Source organism: Siniperca chuatsi, linkage group LG8, assembly GCF_020085105.1.
Source record: "Siniperca chuatsi isolate FFG_IHB_CAS linkage group LG8, ASM2008510v1, whole genome shotgun sequence".
Classification (NCBI taxonomy): domain Eukaryota; kingdom Metazoa; phylum Chordata; class Actinopteri; order Centrarchiformes; family Sinipercidae; genus Siniperca; species Siniperca chuatsi.
This window is the reverse complement of record NC_058049.1, coordinates 6,475,857-6,493,137: the sequence shown is the minus strand read 5'-3', so window position 1 is coordinate 6,493,137 and position 17,281 is coordinate 6,475,857. Positions and strand designations below refer to the sequence as shown.

The following is a 17,281-nucleotide window of genomic DNA, read 5'->3' as shown; positions in this document are numbered from 1 at the left end:
GTAGAGCTGGGTACTGGCTGAGAGCTGATGACTAGTTAAGAGGAATCAGAGCGACCCCAGAAACCAATGACATGTCATTATTGGAATACGTAGGATCTCATTTTTGTTTTAAACATTTCTTCCAGCATTCATTCACCAAAACAACTTGAGCAATCAGCAAGCATTTAAATGAGATGCTTGGTGTAATCCTGATGCTAACCATCATTTGGGTATAAGAGGCAGAGAGAAGCTCTCCTAACACTGTCAGTAAAATCAAAGGGGCTTCCACAGAGGCTATCAAGTCATTTTCATTTCAATTCTGTGTGACCTTGTAATGTCACAAGGTGTAAAAACTATTTCCTGGCATTGAAATATTTAGTTGACTGAGAAAGGTGTGAGATGCAACAGTGCGTGAGTCTTTTTTTGGTTTGTGGATCTTTTCAACATCTACCAGGTATAGTCAAATAATTAGTGTAAACAAAAGACTTGAGAGATGATTTAGTAAGATTTAGTTCTGAGTTCTGAACAATACCAATTTTCTATGGGAAAACAGAAGAGCTTTCAGCTACAGATGGGTGACAAATAAAGGAAAAACCTGAATAAATGAGTAGAGAAACATGCCGAATGCAAATGCTTCAACACAGGCCACAAAGGGTCACTGAATGGTTTGATCAATGTGAAAATGATACCTACCACAATTATCAAAACACCAAATGAGGGAACATCTTTTGGAAGAATGGTGGTTATTCTTCCAGTAGCGGTAGAGTAGTATAGACTTGCAGAGTAGTAGAGACTTACAGAATCTATGCCAAGGAGCATAGAAGCTGGTCTGGAGACTGGTGGCCTAACACCTAACTAAGACATTCTATGTTGGTTTTTCCTTTAACTTGTCACCCATCTGTATATGTTGTGTTTTTACAAGGTCTCAGTTGTTTCAGCTTGGAGAACTGAATAATTGAAAGCTCACAAACCCAGGTGGAGAGAATTAAATATAAGCCAGGAGCTCTGAAACAATGCTTCAGTTTGTTTTAGCAGACACACCTGTCAGGGAGAGACAAACTGAGTTGTTGACAGTCTAAAGCTTCCTGCAACTAGTAGTGGTGGCTGGTAAGCGTGTCTTTTTTACCAGCCACTGCAGATAGCAAACCAATGGAGGATCTACTGAATTATAAAATTTGCTGTTAAAACAGTGAGAGTGGCTGGTGAATTCTTAGGAATGGCACCAGCAAGGTTAATTCTTGCCCTAGAGACTGTATCAGCTGTTTGAGCGCATGCTGTTCAGGGCTCCAGCATGCTGCATATCATGGGACAGGGTCTGTTTTGACAAGCTTCAGTGCCAGAGAAGCTGCCTTGGTCACAAATGGCAGAATGAATAAAAGATAAATGGCTGCTGGCAATAACTAGGGGATATGAAGGTCAACAATGTCAAAGGAGCACGCACTGGCGCATGCATGTACACAAATACACTTGCACACACAAACTGCTACGCACACACATTCACACATGTTCTTACATACAGTATCTCCACCCCCAAGTATTCAAACAGTACATGTCTACACAGGGGAGTGTCAGCATTAATTAGACAATGGCTACTATAATCTCTCCAAAATGTACTAAGCTAACACGCCTTAATCAAAACAGGCTTTTAAGGAACAACAACTCAGCTGAAATCTCTTGTATTTTTCAGTGCAATCCATTTAGTCAAATCGAGATCTACTGATAAAATTCTCAGTCTTGTAAAACCCAGCCTTGGGTTCTGTAGGCGTCTCAGCCACCCAAATTGCTTTTGAGCTATGTGGGACACATTAGAATGCAACCTGCCTGAATACTCTATATAACTGGTGAGGTAATCAATCGACTAGCAAAAACAAATTCAGTGATTTTACTTCCATTTTGCTTTTTGACAAACTTGGGCTGCCCCCTAAATGTTGATGACTCGAATCATCAGTTGAGAAGCCCAGATTTAAACATCATGTTGTCAGTCGAATCACCTGTTCTTCCCCGCTGTGTCATTGTACACAGAGCAACCGGGGAAACATGATGACAGGGTACAAACTTTTACAAAATTCATAATAATAACAACAACAACAACAACAGGTATTAAACGGCCAAAAACATATTTCTTTAATAAAATATGTCCCAAAATTACCTAACTATAATGGACAGACAGTAATGATAGAAAAAGGCAGAGGAGCACAATGCTTGTTTCTTTACCCTTGTTTCTGTTAGGTGCGCCAATACATCTGAACTAGACAATAGCACCACTTCCTTTGCTTTCGGAGGAACCTAAAGAACATAAAATCAAATCAAGCTGTTTAATGTTGACTGTAATTGTTTTAGTGAAATTTGCAATTTACATAATTTCATACCTCCACTTCATTTTAAAATGTATTGCATGACCGCGATTTCAACAGTGTAAAAGACAGCAGAACATGCAATGACAGTTGCTCACTTCCAGTGTGTTTGTCTCTTGCATGTCATAACACCTAATATGTCTTATGGCACGTGGATTTAGCACACTTAATGGAAAAGTGTGATTTTTGCAGGAGTGAAAAGAAAATCCTGACAAGTGTGTCGTGTATCTGTTAGTTTTCTCACACATTCAACACTATATACAGTTTCACCTTCATACAAGCTGGTCTAAAAAGAGCCAGAGTCTTCCTACGGGCAGTTACAAGAAGAACGGCTACAATTTGAATTGATGTTTAATGGTGGTTTTCCCCATGGTCAAGAAAGACGGGAGGTGGATTTTCATTAAACCATGGACAGTCCCCCTTTAATGTGCTTTGAATTACGGAAGCTTAATTACCAAATATGACCCGATCTTCCTTTTTCCCCAGTGCAATCTTAAAATGTTCCAATCCTTGTCATCTGAAGTCTGCTCATTTATAAAACATACTAATGACAACACTGTCCTTTTTCGCAACATCCAATTACAAGCTGAGTAAACACCCTTCAAGGGTAACAGTGTTGTAATAGAACCATCGACTGAAGACTCTCACTGGAGGAACGCTTTACTGTAATGCTGCTTTTGTCAACAGTATTCATGGATGAAACAACATTTTCCAGGGCCAAAAGGTTCTGTAGAAAGCAGCTGATATAACTGAATTGGGTGGCGTGAAGTCAGGCTGTAAAACTTTTTCATCCACTCACAAGAGCTTTTACACAATATTTCACGATGACTTTCAATATTTTTTGAGATTTTAAAAATCTTTGGAATAGCATCTTTTCATAGTGGCTGTTAATCTGTCAAAATGGCTTTTAGTCAAAATGTAGTGATATTTTCATGGGAGGTGGTGTTAATTTTTTTTAACACTGTTTGGTTATAGCATATGAAGGACGCCGACTTGTCATAATTTGCTTTACTGTTTGGCTTTAACTGCTCAATGACCTTGCTTGTGACAAATGTCTCCGGTCACACAGGCTCCATATGTGGCAAAGGGCTGGCCAGGTTCGACCATGAAAAGCCATTGCCTCTTATTAATTGCCTTGATCTGTTCATATAATGTGGAGGTCAAGTCCCCAGTACATGTCAGAGTGAGAGGACTCATATGCGTTGTATCGATTGGTTGGAAAATGATTTATTTCATTAAAACTATTTGTCAACAAGAGCAACACAGTAGCAGCAGGCTGCTCTCCTGTGAGTTAAGAGATTTGTAATTAAAATGCAAAGCCAAGAGTTCTTAACCACAGCCATTTTCTCACTTTCATTGGTACACTTGTTTAATTACTATTACACTTTAGTTTGGTAGAATCAGGCGATACTCTGTTATTCAGCCTTTTGAAGTTATAAGAAATGGTAATGCATTTGGTGTAGTGTGTTGAAGGAGCTTTTTAGAGGCTTGTGATTAATAAATAGTGTTTGAAGAATGCTTTTGAACACCTTGCTTTGGCAAGAAAAGGTCTTTAAAATAGCATGTTGACAGACTAGCATTTGATTTTAAAGTAGTGCATATGTAAACAAAACAAAAAAAGTTGTATAAAGCCCAATAGAACTTGAGGCAACATTGGTTGGGGCTGAAGTCTAGGGCTGCCACGAGTTGACGCTGAAAATCAATTGATTAATAATAGACATCAATATTTTTAAAACAGACGCATGGTTTTTCATTGTTTTTCTTCAATATCACTAGTAGTAATTGAAAGAAAACAACTACTGCATAAACAATGACTGTAAATCCAGGTGGCACTCATGATAATCACAAGTTACTTTGTGACTTAAGAAACTGCTCAGAAAATACACACTAATCATTCTCAGAATACACAGAAAAGTCTGAGAAAAAAGAAAAGCTTTTCCATACAGTCCACTGAGGCCAACCATGAGTGAACCCGCCTCCATTTGCCCCTTTAAAAGCACTACTGTTTTATTTATATAAAGAAAAATGTGGCTCAGCAGAATAGCTGGAGTCAACTCCGCTGAAACTGTCCCATCTTTGCCCCACGGAGCCTGCCCCCCACCTCCTCCTCCAGCTTTTCCATCTCCGTCTCCAGGGCTCTGGGTACTGCCACAGCTCACAATACATCAAGACAGCACAGTGTGACAACTGGGTTACCCAAATCAGAGGTCACTGATTGCAATCTTTAAGAGCAACTAGAGGTGTCATTGCCGCAACACCTGACTGAATCTGAAATGGATATCTGGGCAGTAAGGCCGCAAACTCCTCACAGCCGCTCTGGCCAGGATGATACAAATTCAAAACTTACAACAGAGACAGAGAACCAACTTCTACTAATACTGCAGAGTTTAGAATAAAACTTTCAGTCTCTGACTGTCATGCTGAAGAGCTGTGCATCTATATAAAACTGAAGAGTAAAGACAAAATTGAAGCTCAAAGTTCATTTGTGACCTCGGAAACAGCAGTTGAGAAAACTTCTTCCACAAGGTCCATTTAATAGCTGTGCAGGATCTTTCAATCATATTTCATGATCCTCATCAGTAGATGGAGTTTGCTCAGCTGTCATGGAGCTGTAGATGTTCATATTTAAAAATTAAAAAAATTATGTCTTCCTATACAGTATGTTGTCCTGTATATATTATACCACATTTTATATATATCTGTTTTTAAAATGAAAAGAGCTGTGAGAGCTGTACAATATTTAAAATAAAGGATGGAATGTGCAAATATTGACCCCGACCTCCTCTGTGAGAGCTTTTGCAGCAATGTAAGAACGTTATGCTACTTCCATCTTTGCAACAGCCACAAAAGGTCATTTATTAGGAAAATGTAATTTTTCTGTTGAGGACAGTCTCTACACAACAGTTTCTTTGGGAACTTTGAGTACAACTTGGTAACTTTCTGGGCGTTTGATAACAGCTCAATACAGACTCCATCCCTTCATTCAGTCTCTGTCACTACTCTCTCCTCCCTGGATGCAGGTGTAATTCTCTCCCTCCCATCTTTCATCAGGACCGCTGCTCTTCCTCATGTCTTAATCTTTGATGTATTACGCTCCACCCCTCCTCTTTCACCTTGAAGGGGATCATTATCATCCAGAAGACTTTACTCAAACCTCACCACACCCATCCAACTCACCCCTCCCACCTTCATCTTCTTCACTGGCCTCTGACAGAAGCCTCTAGAGGTGTTTGGAGCCTCCAAATCTCCTTGTTAAAGAATCTCAACCTCTGTGCCATCTGCTATCATAAACTACAGTACCAACAAACTGGACCACTTCCAGTTTACTTAAATTACTACAATGCATACATTATGCAAGTGAGCAAGGCTGTAGATGGGAACAGATTTGAAAACTTTTGTTAAGGCTTAACTTACTTAATAGCCTCATTGTTTTGTTTTTTAGTCATTTGCAGGGAAAATACACAAATTTGATAAAAGATGCAGATTGGTTTAAACAAATTTTCCACCAGATTTTATGCCACCACACACCCAAAAGAGAGTGCGATGAAGGTAGACTGAGATAGAATGTCAGACAGAGAATGAAGAGGAGGAGATAGTAAGAAGGAAGGCTTTGCTCACTTATCAAATCTGATCCCAGTAGAGTTGATTACATAGAGCTTACTCATTCAGGGGGAGGTCTTGTTGATGACATGACAGAGGACAGTGACCCAGGGGCTGAACACACCTAGGCAGACATCTCAAATCAACACACTGCTGCAGGTCTATATTTGGACAATAGCAGACAGACTGGGGAATATTGTCTCTCTACAATTGGGCCATATAGACTGGAGTTTTATAGTAGGCATGGAAGCATTTCTCAGATGTAGAGTAGGGCATAAATGATGTCACTAGTTGATTTAAAGACTTATCATGTTAGACTGAAGCTCAGTGGAATAGTAATCATACTGGCTTACAGTGCAGGAAGGTTAGCTACCTAGCCTGAGTCAGTGGATGTGAACTGCTGGGATAAGCCTCCTATTTGCTGACTTCACATTCTGTTTCACTCTACTCTCCCTTCTGGGCTCTTTTTTCACATTTCCACGGAGAAAAACAAAAAAATTGCTACCTAAAAAAAGAGACGTTCTCTTAATTTTCCTAATGGTTATACTGTATTTCAATTAGCAATGTGCTAAAAGTTCACCTAAGCACATTTCCTGGACAAGTGAGCTAAGCACAGTTTAGGATGATTTCAGAAATGCAAAATAAATGCAAACAACCCAGCACTGTTCCATGACAACTCAGCACCTGCTAATGAAGACAAAGTGATATGGTCGAAGGCTCCTGAACGAGTCAGTAAATGGACCTTGAGTTGAGATTGCTTTGTCAACTGCTGTTGAAAGTTGTCCAAAATGAGGTATGACCTTTCAAACCTTTAAGCCAACATGGACAAGAAGTTTAAACATCTACAGTTCCATCTACTGATGAAGACCATGTGATACGGTTTAAAGCACGAGAAGAAGCAAGTACGTGGAAGGTCAACCCAGGACAGTTTCTAATTTATATTGTGTAATAATTGGCTCTGCTAACCTGATGTGTTGGCATATATGGTATATGGCAGATACTGTAGTATGAAAAAAGGTCCGTGGAGTACTAGTTAGCTGTTCTGCTGACCGCAAGACGTCATTTACATTTCACCCAGCTAGCTTCTTTTCACTCAGAAAATGTTTGCTTCTTTGACTCAGCATATGAGTGTTTACCTCAAACAATGAGTTTATTTTGGTCCCCAGAGAAGCTCAGCCTCTGAGAAATGTTTGTACTGCATAAATAAAATTTCAGTCTGCCATATGTCTGTTTTGTGGTCCACAAGAGTACAAGAATTTATCCAGCTGTATTTAGTGGCTAGTATTATATTAGAGGCATTAATGGACACAAACACACACCCACAGTCTCCTGCTCTGAGTATAAAGCAGATCCTTATACTGACCGAAAGTAACACTTATAACCATAATGCCTTTTGAGTCCTGCTTTTCATACCACAGTGGGGTCAGCATTAGGTTAAAGGACTGTATTATCATCTATCTAGCCACTCGACTCATAGCTGGGAACCATAAAGAGTTGAATTCCTATAGATCTGCTGCCCCAGATATGGCATACTCTACAGCCTTTATTGATCGGGTCATAAAACATTCAGCTTCACAAACGGGGATGGAAACAAGACTTTTGTCACAGCATTCACCTGCCACTATTTCAGCACCCACACAGATCATTTTTAGAGTTTTATGACATCTCCAAATGTTGCCTGGTTACGTTCCAGCACCACTTAACTCCAGCCAAATATTAAGCAGTCTTTTGCCATTACGGATGATGTTCATTTCCTAATCTATTCCAATAGTGTGCTCATAAAAAAGTTAAAAATGAGAGGCTAATTTGGGATTTTCTGACCCTGTAACCGTGTAACCGTAAGATTTATCATTTCGGCTACAAGATATATATAACATTTCTTTGAACATTTTCATTAATCTTGTATGTTTTTTTTCTTTGTTGAAGTGCATTGTGATCACCTTGACCAGTAGGGAGGAGCAAACAGGTCCGGGTCAGCTGGATTGTAAAGCAATTTTTCTGTGTCCAGAACATACATTTTTCTTGCTGATGGTTTTGTCGGGAATCGTAATCTTTTCTGATGTATGGAGTAATCTGCCATATTGGCAGCCAGCTCAGTCATTATTGCTTTTGACAGACTCTCATTCAAACTGATAGTCGCGAAGGAAAAAAAAAGTCCCTCAACTAAAATCAAAGAGGAGCCTTTATGACTGCACTGTATATAATTTAAACTGTACTTCAACATTCACTACTGCAATTTCCCCACTCGGGAGACACAGAAAGGCCATAATTTTAGTTTGAGAAAATATTCACCTTTAATTACATAACTAATGCAAAGCATCCTGCCGGTTTGCAACACACAATTTTACAAAAAGCAAACTAATACATCAATCAATCTCTCGCTCTCTCTCTCTCTCTCTCGCTCTCATTAAAAAACATGTCCTTCAACTTGTATTACCCAGAGTTTTTTTCTTCTCCATTTTCTTCCTCAGAAGAGATCATTGCTCACTTTATTGCACTGCCCAGCACCTGAAAATCCAACACATTTGTCACCTCACTGGGTCAGATGGGTTGCACTATACATAGAATGAAGTCAACACTTTGATATTAGAAGACGCCCACAACGCTGCAACCCAGTCAACCCCCCCCCCATCTCTGTATCCTAGACTTACTCACAAACACACTGCTTAAAGCAATGTTGGCAGCTATTGTTCACTTTTATTTCACCAAATTGTTCATTTGTTCATATCCAGGATGGAGAAAGTGGGTGGAAACAAAAGAGGGGGAGGAGGCAGAAAGCAATAAAATGAAAATGTTTCAGGATAATGGCTTGCTCAGGAAAAGCAAGTATTTTAACCAATACTTTAATGGAAAGCCATCTTGTGCAGACTGCACAAATGGTTTTGGAGCCCATTCACTCAAAGTAAACATACTTGCAACAGGATTCAATTGGCCAATTCATCAAGAGGGGTTTATATAAACTTGAATACTTATTGGAAAGTTTTAGAGGACAGCACAAATAGTAAGCTAAATTAATTCTTAATTTAAGAAAAAGTAATTTTACAGCGGTCAACAACCACTGTCAAGGTCCCCTTCAGTTAAACAATCAACCCCCAGCTGCTCCAGTGGAAATGCTCAGTGGAAAACAGTAGATAAGTAAAACCTGTAGTCCAAGCAGTGACTCTTTGAAACTGTGCAACTGTGTCACAAAAAGTTACTGGAAAAAAAACAAACAATATACATATATTTACCTAACTAAACTTAATATATTTAGTCCTAAACCTTGTTGGATGTTGGAATGTCTTTTTAACTGTGGGTGTAGCTACTCTTTTTCAGAAATTCCTCTTGTGAACGTCAATTTAATTATTCTGCACTGTCAACCTCTTATTCAGGACTACAGTGGGGAGGACATCAAACATGTTTAATTGGCTAATTTGTCATATGATCGTTTGGGATCCATGGCCCAGTCCTCTGCACACGCCTCTGATGGAATAATTGGCCATTTTAGGCACATAATGAACATGCAAATGAATATAGGATGCTTTGAAGCTGAGCAAGCTATAAATAATCCTATCGATCAAAGACACTAGTTCCTTGTTTTTGGGTGTACAGACCTGCAGGGGTTTTGGCGTTGTCTACATCGGACTGTACTCTACAAAAAATTACACTCAATAGTACCAATTAGTTTAAACCTATAAATAGATTTGCTGCTTCTGTAGGTGTAGGGTAGAGGTGCAATGTATCATAAAAAATAATTAAAGATATCATTTTGGATTCCCCTCTGGCAGTATGAGGTAACTCCAACATTTCTTTCAAAAGGAACATGTTCATGTTTTAATATCAAAGCCAAGCTTGTTGTCCTTCAAATCAATGCAGCACAAAGTTTTTATGTAATATTTATGATTTGCTTGTGGTTGTTTTTGAAAACATCTAAAAAAAGTTTTTTTTAAATCTACCTAACTTTTGACCTCAGTTAAACAGTGTTTGGGTGAAAAAGAAATACAGTGTATATTTTCTATTTTCACTAATGATTAATGCAATGATTGATTCAGTTAGTTCAAGCAAAAAAGTAATCTCTCCACCCACACCATGTTTGTTTTTTTCGACATGGTATCTCTCTTTGGCTTGGACCTCTTGCACAGTCCTTGGACTATTTATTTATGGATCTCGTGTGGGACTCTCTTTTGTGCTAATTGTGGTAATGGATAATAGATTAGACAATCTACTTTTGTTAAGTATGTTTTTCTTGCATTTGAAGTTAGACATGGTTATTTCTTTCTGTCAATTCCTCTGAGACATGCTTGTAATAAAGACCTCTAAAAGTTTAACTTCCCCTATCTCACACACTATATAGCATAGCAAAATTGCCCAAAGATTTTGTTTTGATACAGCACAAACCAGTTGGTGCTAATTGTTCTTAGAAATATGGTAAATCAAGCCTCAGCTGTTTAAACTGTGTACCAAAGAGAAACACATACAGATAAAAAATAAATAAATACGGAGGTACACCACCCATAAATGCACACTGAATAAATTAGAAATATTTTAGTGGGAAAATCCTCAAGGGTTCTTTCTCTGCTAAAATCCCCACCCTGAGGTACTATCTATATTTATAGATACACATGGAGAAATGTGGGTACTAGGACAAATATAATCAAAACTTTCCATGCGTTGGAGGCGGGGCTCCGTTCATTCCTATGAAAGTTGCCCAGTGGCACAAGAAGCCAAAAAAGTTCGACTTCCCAGTATAAAATGACCCAGATCTTCCTATAGTTTCCACAGTGTGCAGCCCCACAGGCATAAGCACGCTAGAGTTTCCTTTAACCCCACCTCCCTCAGCGGGCTCGGGGCTGCGCGAGCCGGCTAAGTTCCGGTTTAGCCCTCCGCTAATTTGAATGGGGATAAAATTATTTCATCGTGCAGCTCTTTTAGACTTTCCTAATGTTATCGGACCGAATGGATCAAATTTTGATAGCGAAACGAGTCATTTCACAGGGGTTGTGACGCTCAAAAAAAAAATGTATCCACCGTTTCACAGCCGCTTCTATCACAATGTAAGTCTATGGGAAAAAGTCTTGTGGGGCCAGAGTGCATCACATGACGGACCCGGAAATTGTAATTCCACGGTTTGGCTGCTATGTCAAATTGGCTTCAAAACCTGGTGCACTTCCTGGGGGCTTAGACAGCTCCCATGGTAGAAACAGTATTGCCAAATCTCTACCAGTTGCACAGTATATACAGTCATATCGCCCAACCCTATAGGGAAAGCAGCTTATAACATAGTTGTGTAGTGGTGTGATTTAATCAGCCTGCAAATAAACAAATTTATATTTTTATATTTATAACAAGCTTCAAAGCGATGGCTGTTAAATTTCCTGAGAAGAAATTCCCTAACAATTCATGCAGGTTACATCATTCCTCTACAAGACCTCCATCTGCAGGTGGACATTCTCCAACGAAGGGAAAAATGAACTACATACCCACACATCAAAGAAAGAAAATTTATGAAAACAAAAGATCAAGAAAAGAGGCATCTAAGCGAGATGAGATTAAAATCACATTAGAAGAACTACTGGCAGCAAAGCCCATCATGTTTCCCAGATTCAAGGACGTGCTGACAACTATGGATCAAATGGGATGACATCGCCAATGTCCAGTGTCCTACACATCTCTTCATCACAGTGCTGTGTAGTAGTCATCATCATGATGGCTATGCTGCAGATCATTGCTTTATGCTTGATGATACCTTTACATAACCGAGGGGAGGAGAAGGAAGAGGATAGTGATTGGGTGAGTGTATGCTGACGGGGCTGACTGGATTGAGTTTTCCTCCTCCATAGCAGAGGAAGCTACGTGACTCTAGTGTGTGCATGCAGTATACACACCGGGAGTTGCACTGTTATGGAGAGAAATTTGACTCAAAATGGTCACAAATGTGTATTACATGATGTATAAATGAAAAATAAGATTTACAAATGTGTACAATGATCTGTGTGTAATTCTGGGTACTCACAAATTCATGTTCCAATCCACACACAATACTAAATAATACAACAATAAATCTTTTTCCTGTTTCGCTTCACTAATTGTATTTAGACTAAACTATGCAGTATTATTCATATATTTTGGAAACTTACAAATCATCTATTGTATTTCATGAAATGTCACTTTTATTCATAAAAGCCACCAGTGTCTATGAAGTACCACAAATGGAAAAAGAAAAACACACATTTTGTAGGTGTGTCTGCTTCATGAGATGCTCTTAACCTTTCAAAAAAGAACATATTTAGTTTGGAAATAACAAATGTAAATTGGGTTACCAATTTACCTAAACTGCATGTGTTTGGACTGTGAGAAGAAACTTATACAAACACTAGGAGAATATGCAAACTCCACACGCCCCTGCCTGAATATGTCGGGTTCAAACCCAGGCCCTTCTTGCTATGAGGTGACAGTGTTAACCACTGAGCAACTATGTGGCACCCAGTATTAAAGGATCTGTCAATCAGTTTTGGAGTGACAGCAGGTGCCAACTTTGGGGGTAGGCCTATGCTTTAACATTTGGATCAACACTGGTAACTTCAATATGCTTTTGGGTAACATGCCATCAACATAAAGAAGGTGAGCAGCTCAGGAAGCTATAATTTACTGTTGCTACTGAATCAGCTTGTAACAAAACCCATTTATGACAGGAGCTGCCTTATAAACCTATAACCAGTGACTTACCAGCTAATTTAGGTGACATGTTGGGGGTTCAGTATTTTGTCACTTTGACAGGAGTCACGGCTGTGAATAAACATACTGACCCTGCAACCTTTAAAATGAGTCCACTGTAGCTGTTCATCCTTGTCATACAGCACAAGGGCTAGTTGCTCAAGGCCATGTCCTTGAGTAAATATTAACTGTTCTCGCCATCTGCAGTGACTTTTCACCCTCATTTTCCCTTTGAAACCGCACTGATAAAAAATAAATAAATACGAAGGTACACCACCCATAAATGCACACTGAATAAATTAGAAATATTTTAGTGGGAAAATCCTCAAGGGTTCTTTCTCTGCTAAAATCCCCACCCTGAGGTACTATCTATATTTATAGATACACATGGAGAAATGTGGGTACTAGGACAAATATAATCAAAACTTTCCATGCGTTGGAGGCGGGGCTCCGTTCATTCCTATGAAAGTTGCCCAGTGGCACAAGAAGCCAAAAAAGTTCGACTTCCCAGTATAAAATGACCCAGATCTTCCTATAGTTTCCACAGTGTGCAGCCCCACAGGCATAAGCACGCTAGAGTTTCCTTTAACCCCACCTCCCTCAGCGGGCTCGGGGCTGCGCGAGAGCAGCTAAGTTCGGTTTAGCCCTCCGCTAATTTGAATGGGGATAAAATTATTTCATCGTGCAGCTCTTTTAGACTTTCCTAATGTTATCGGACCGAATGGATCAAATTTTGATAGCGAAACGAGTCATTTCACAGGGGTTGTGACGCTCAAAAAAAAAATGTATCCACCGTTTCACAGCCGCTTCTATCACAATGTAAGTCTATGGGAAAAAGTCTTGTGGGGCCAGAGTGCATCACATGACGGACCCGGAAATTGTAATTCCACGGTTTGGCTGCTATGTCAAATTGGCTTCAAAACCTGGTGCACTTCCTGGGGGCTTAGACAGCTCCCATGGTAGAAACAGTATTGCCAAATCTCTACCAGTTGCTCAAGGCCAACTGGTAGAGAGTTCCCCATATATCTTGTGCAACTCAGCCCATGATCGCAAGTTTCAGTAATCTTACCTTTTGATCAATAACACAAGCAAGACAAATACATCTGAGTGCTACTGGTGACTGTGGAGTCCTGGGCAGAAAACTGGAAATATTTTTTCATCCAGCACAAGGTTAAGTGTGAAATATATAGTGATTGCCTTTACTCAGAAAACAATGAGATCATAGATTTTTGAATGTGTACAGGTGGGGAATTTTGATTCACCTTGACGTAACATTTCACCCTCATCATATTTTCCATTTCTGCACCTAATTTCATGTGTAATATTATTGGTTATTCTCTTTCATTCTCCAATGCATCCTTCCTGCCAACTGCATGAGAAGAGCTGCAAGAGTGATGAGACCATTGTGCTCTGAAATTTCCCTGACCATATCAGTTTTCAACAAATGGGCCAGTGCCACTCCCTACAGCTATGTCATACATCTACACTGTTTCCTACTGCATCTGTCTTCATTCAGCTATAATAAGGGAGGCTAAGGGTGCCATGTACTCAGTGATATGACTATCATTAGCAGATGCCCGTGTCAGAGAAAAAAGCTGGAAAAAAAATCAATAAAAGAAAGTGACAACATCTTTGTTTCATTGTAATGCCCCAGGCCTAATTTAGGTGGGCTATGTTCTGTTACTCTAAGTTTTCCAATGATTGAGTTTTGTGAAACATCGATTTGTCCACCTAAAAGGGACATTCGAAAACTCAGTGTCATTGCTCCAGACAATAGACCTTTTCAGTGTCTCCCATTAATATAGGGCAAAGTGAGTCATGGAGGTACCATTCATTCCTGCTCCAAAAAGTAATTCCATTGTGTTCTGTCAGGTAGTATGCCATGAACCTGGCCTTGTATTTCTCCATTCTCTGCATCATGTCAAACATTAATTCTCTTACTGACCACTGAAAATGGTACGATGACTGACATTGAGCTTATGCAAGCCGAGGATTTTCAAGGCTGAGGATATGTTGCTCTCCTAGCAACTTTCTCTCGTAATGGCTTATTTGCCCTTATTTTGTCTTTTCCTTGCCTGTGATAAGGCTGTTGTCACAAATATCCATTTACAGAGTAACAAACACCCAAAAATGTGTGATAGCTTTAAACTATCACACATACATATAAGCTTAAGATATAAGCTTGTTTTTTAATTATGCTGTCAATTTACACACACCAGAGAGAGTCCCACAGCCTCTGTAGTGTTTATATGCGTGTATGTGGTTCTTAGTTAAAAAAAAAAAAATCCTGCATCAACTGATCTGATACACAGCAGATGAGCACATAATCTGGATAGATTGAACTGGAACATTAATCTCTTCTGCCCTGAGTGCTGCAGAATTCAACAGGAACATTTAGCCAGTTGCCACAGCCATGAGATTGTATGTCAAACAAAATAATTTGAAGTGTATTTTTCTGTAAAACTGTAAAAGTCACCTCCTTTTTCCCCTAAATAATTCAGTCAGCTACTATTTCTAAAAAACTCTTATGTGTGTGTTTTCTGACTTGGTCTCAGATACATCAAATGGTGAATCTCCTTTTTGAGCAAAACCTTTGATCGACAAAACAGATCATAATGTACACAGACTCCAACTTTAGAGTCGGCCGGCACCAAGACCCTGAAGCTGACAATGGTTTGGATGTCCTTGCAAACTTAATGATCCACAGGTCTAGATTTTAATGAGGAGCTTGTTCTTTGGCACTGCTGTTGATGACAATGCCAGGTCTCGTACAGAGGTCGCAGCACTAATGGCGCCACAGAGTCATTAAAAGAAAGCAAGAATGCACAGGAGGTTCTGAAGCCCTTTACTGTACACTTCTCTGGTGGGAAAGACGCAGACACATCACTAAGGTAGAAGGTCTCTGGAGGCTGGAAGCTATGATGCTTCATGAGCATGTTTTTCTCGGCAGAGCCTGGGGGAGTAGTCCACAAAGAGTTTGTTCTGCTGAGATGCCAGGGAAGCACCTAACAACAAAAGCACTGTAGTTCAACAAGCCCTACTTTTATAGACACAGCCTAATTAAAGATGTTAATTATTGCTGTGCCTGGTTTGGTGCAAAATATAAAATGTAACTGCGCTGTGCATTAATAAAACAATAGTACACTAAGATAAAAAGTTTTTATAATTTGTGTTTTGCACAGAGCATCACATCCAAAATACAAATAAAAACAAATTTAACTTTTAAAATTAACGTGGCTAAAAGTGATTGCCAGGCTGGCAACCAGGCATCAACTTTTGGTTGCCGAAACTGAAAATATGGTTGCCATTTTTAGTTACCTTATATTTTGAGTAATTAAAATACTATGCAGTTATATGTCAGCTTAATAATGAATATGTGACATCTGATACTTTACAGAATTTGAATCTTTAGTGTTGTCAACGTGTCCACCCTCAATTCCTGGTATAAAAAATACCAGCATTCATTTGTGATATTAGTCGAACTGTTCACCCCACAGTCAAACAACTTAATTTGCTTTGCCATTGTCTCTAAAACAGATGGCCGTGCACGCACGTAAGTAAACGCACCAACGCACATGCAGCGTTGTCTGGTTCCAGTTCTGACTGTAAACAGACAATGAATGGATGGTTAGTGGGTAAATGGCATGATGGGTGAAGAAGACGGATCCAGACTATGGGCCAGGCAGCCTAACAAACGGCTGACTTTTTTGATGTGCTGCCAGGCGTTGGCAGGCTAGTGACCGACACTCTTGGATGGTCTGACCACTTCCCTGTGTGTGTCCCTGAGTGTCTCGAAAAGTGCAGCTGCAGGCTACCGGTAAGCTACGCTGTGTCTCTTTGAAGTGTTTTTTTCTTTGGACACGCAAAATGGCTACTTGATAACCAAAATGACATACAAGCCTTAAACCGCTCTTCTTTTTTACGACATCCAAGCTAGTTTGATTATGAGACAAACGATAGATTAGACCCTGTGACCAACTGTGACTATTCTACTTTCACTTTTCTAAATAAATATGCACAGCATCATTGGGTTGGTGTCCCACTCTATGTCTAATATATCTCAACTACAGGCGTAGGTTTCAGGGAGAATGTGTGGGACATGTCCCTATCAATGTCGAAGGTGTACCGATTTTTCCCTCTCAATGAGGGAAAGCCGAAATGTTTTCTCTTGAAGTAATTTCTCATGTAGAAAAAGGGTTAACTCACCCTCTCTCTTTATGTCCATCAGATCATATCACTGCACCTTACACCCCCTATATGGTTTGGATGCACAACCTAACCCATGTAACCCAACAGACGTAGGAAGCCTAGACTTACTTAAGTGAACCTAACTGTTATTCTACTTATTAATGTTGTAAATGCAAATGTTTGGTTTAAAAAAAAAAAGGAGTTTTTTTTTTTTTTTTTTTTTTTTTTTTTTAGATAAGATGGCATAGCCCTAACATACTTTTAATTTCAGCACTACAGTATGTCATGTTTAAAATTTGTTGTTAACCCTAACCCTAAACCATTTGCCATTAAATGTACAAATTGTATTTCCTCTAAGTTTAACTAGCAGCTAAAGTAAATAGTTTGAACTCTGCAATGCTAGCCGTACTGGTGACTAAAGCCTGTGAATTAAAGCTAACACGATTAGTCGATTAGTTCAATCAACA

The 17,281-nt window shown here is 39.4% G+C and overlaps 1 protein-coding gene across 3 annotated transcripts in view; it reads right to left on the bottom strand.

Moving 5' to 3' along the window:
* Positions 1-17,281, bottom strand: part of fstl5 (follistatin-like 5) — a 183,655-nt gene that overhangs the window by 96,216 nt on the left and 70,158 nt on the right. The gene's annotated exons all lie outside the window — the stretch shown is intronic.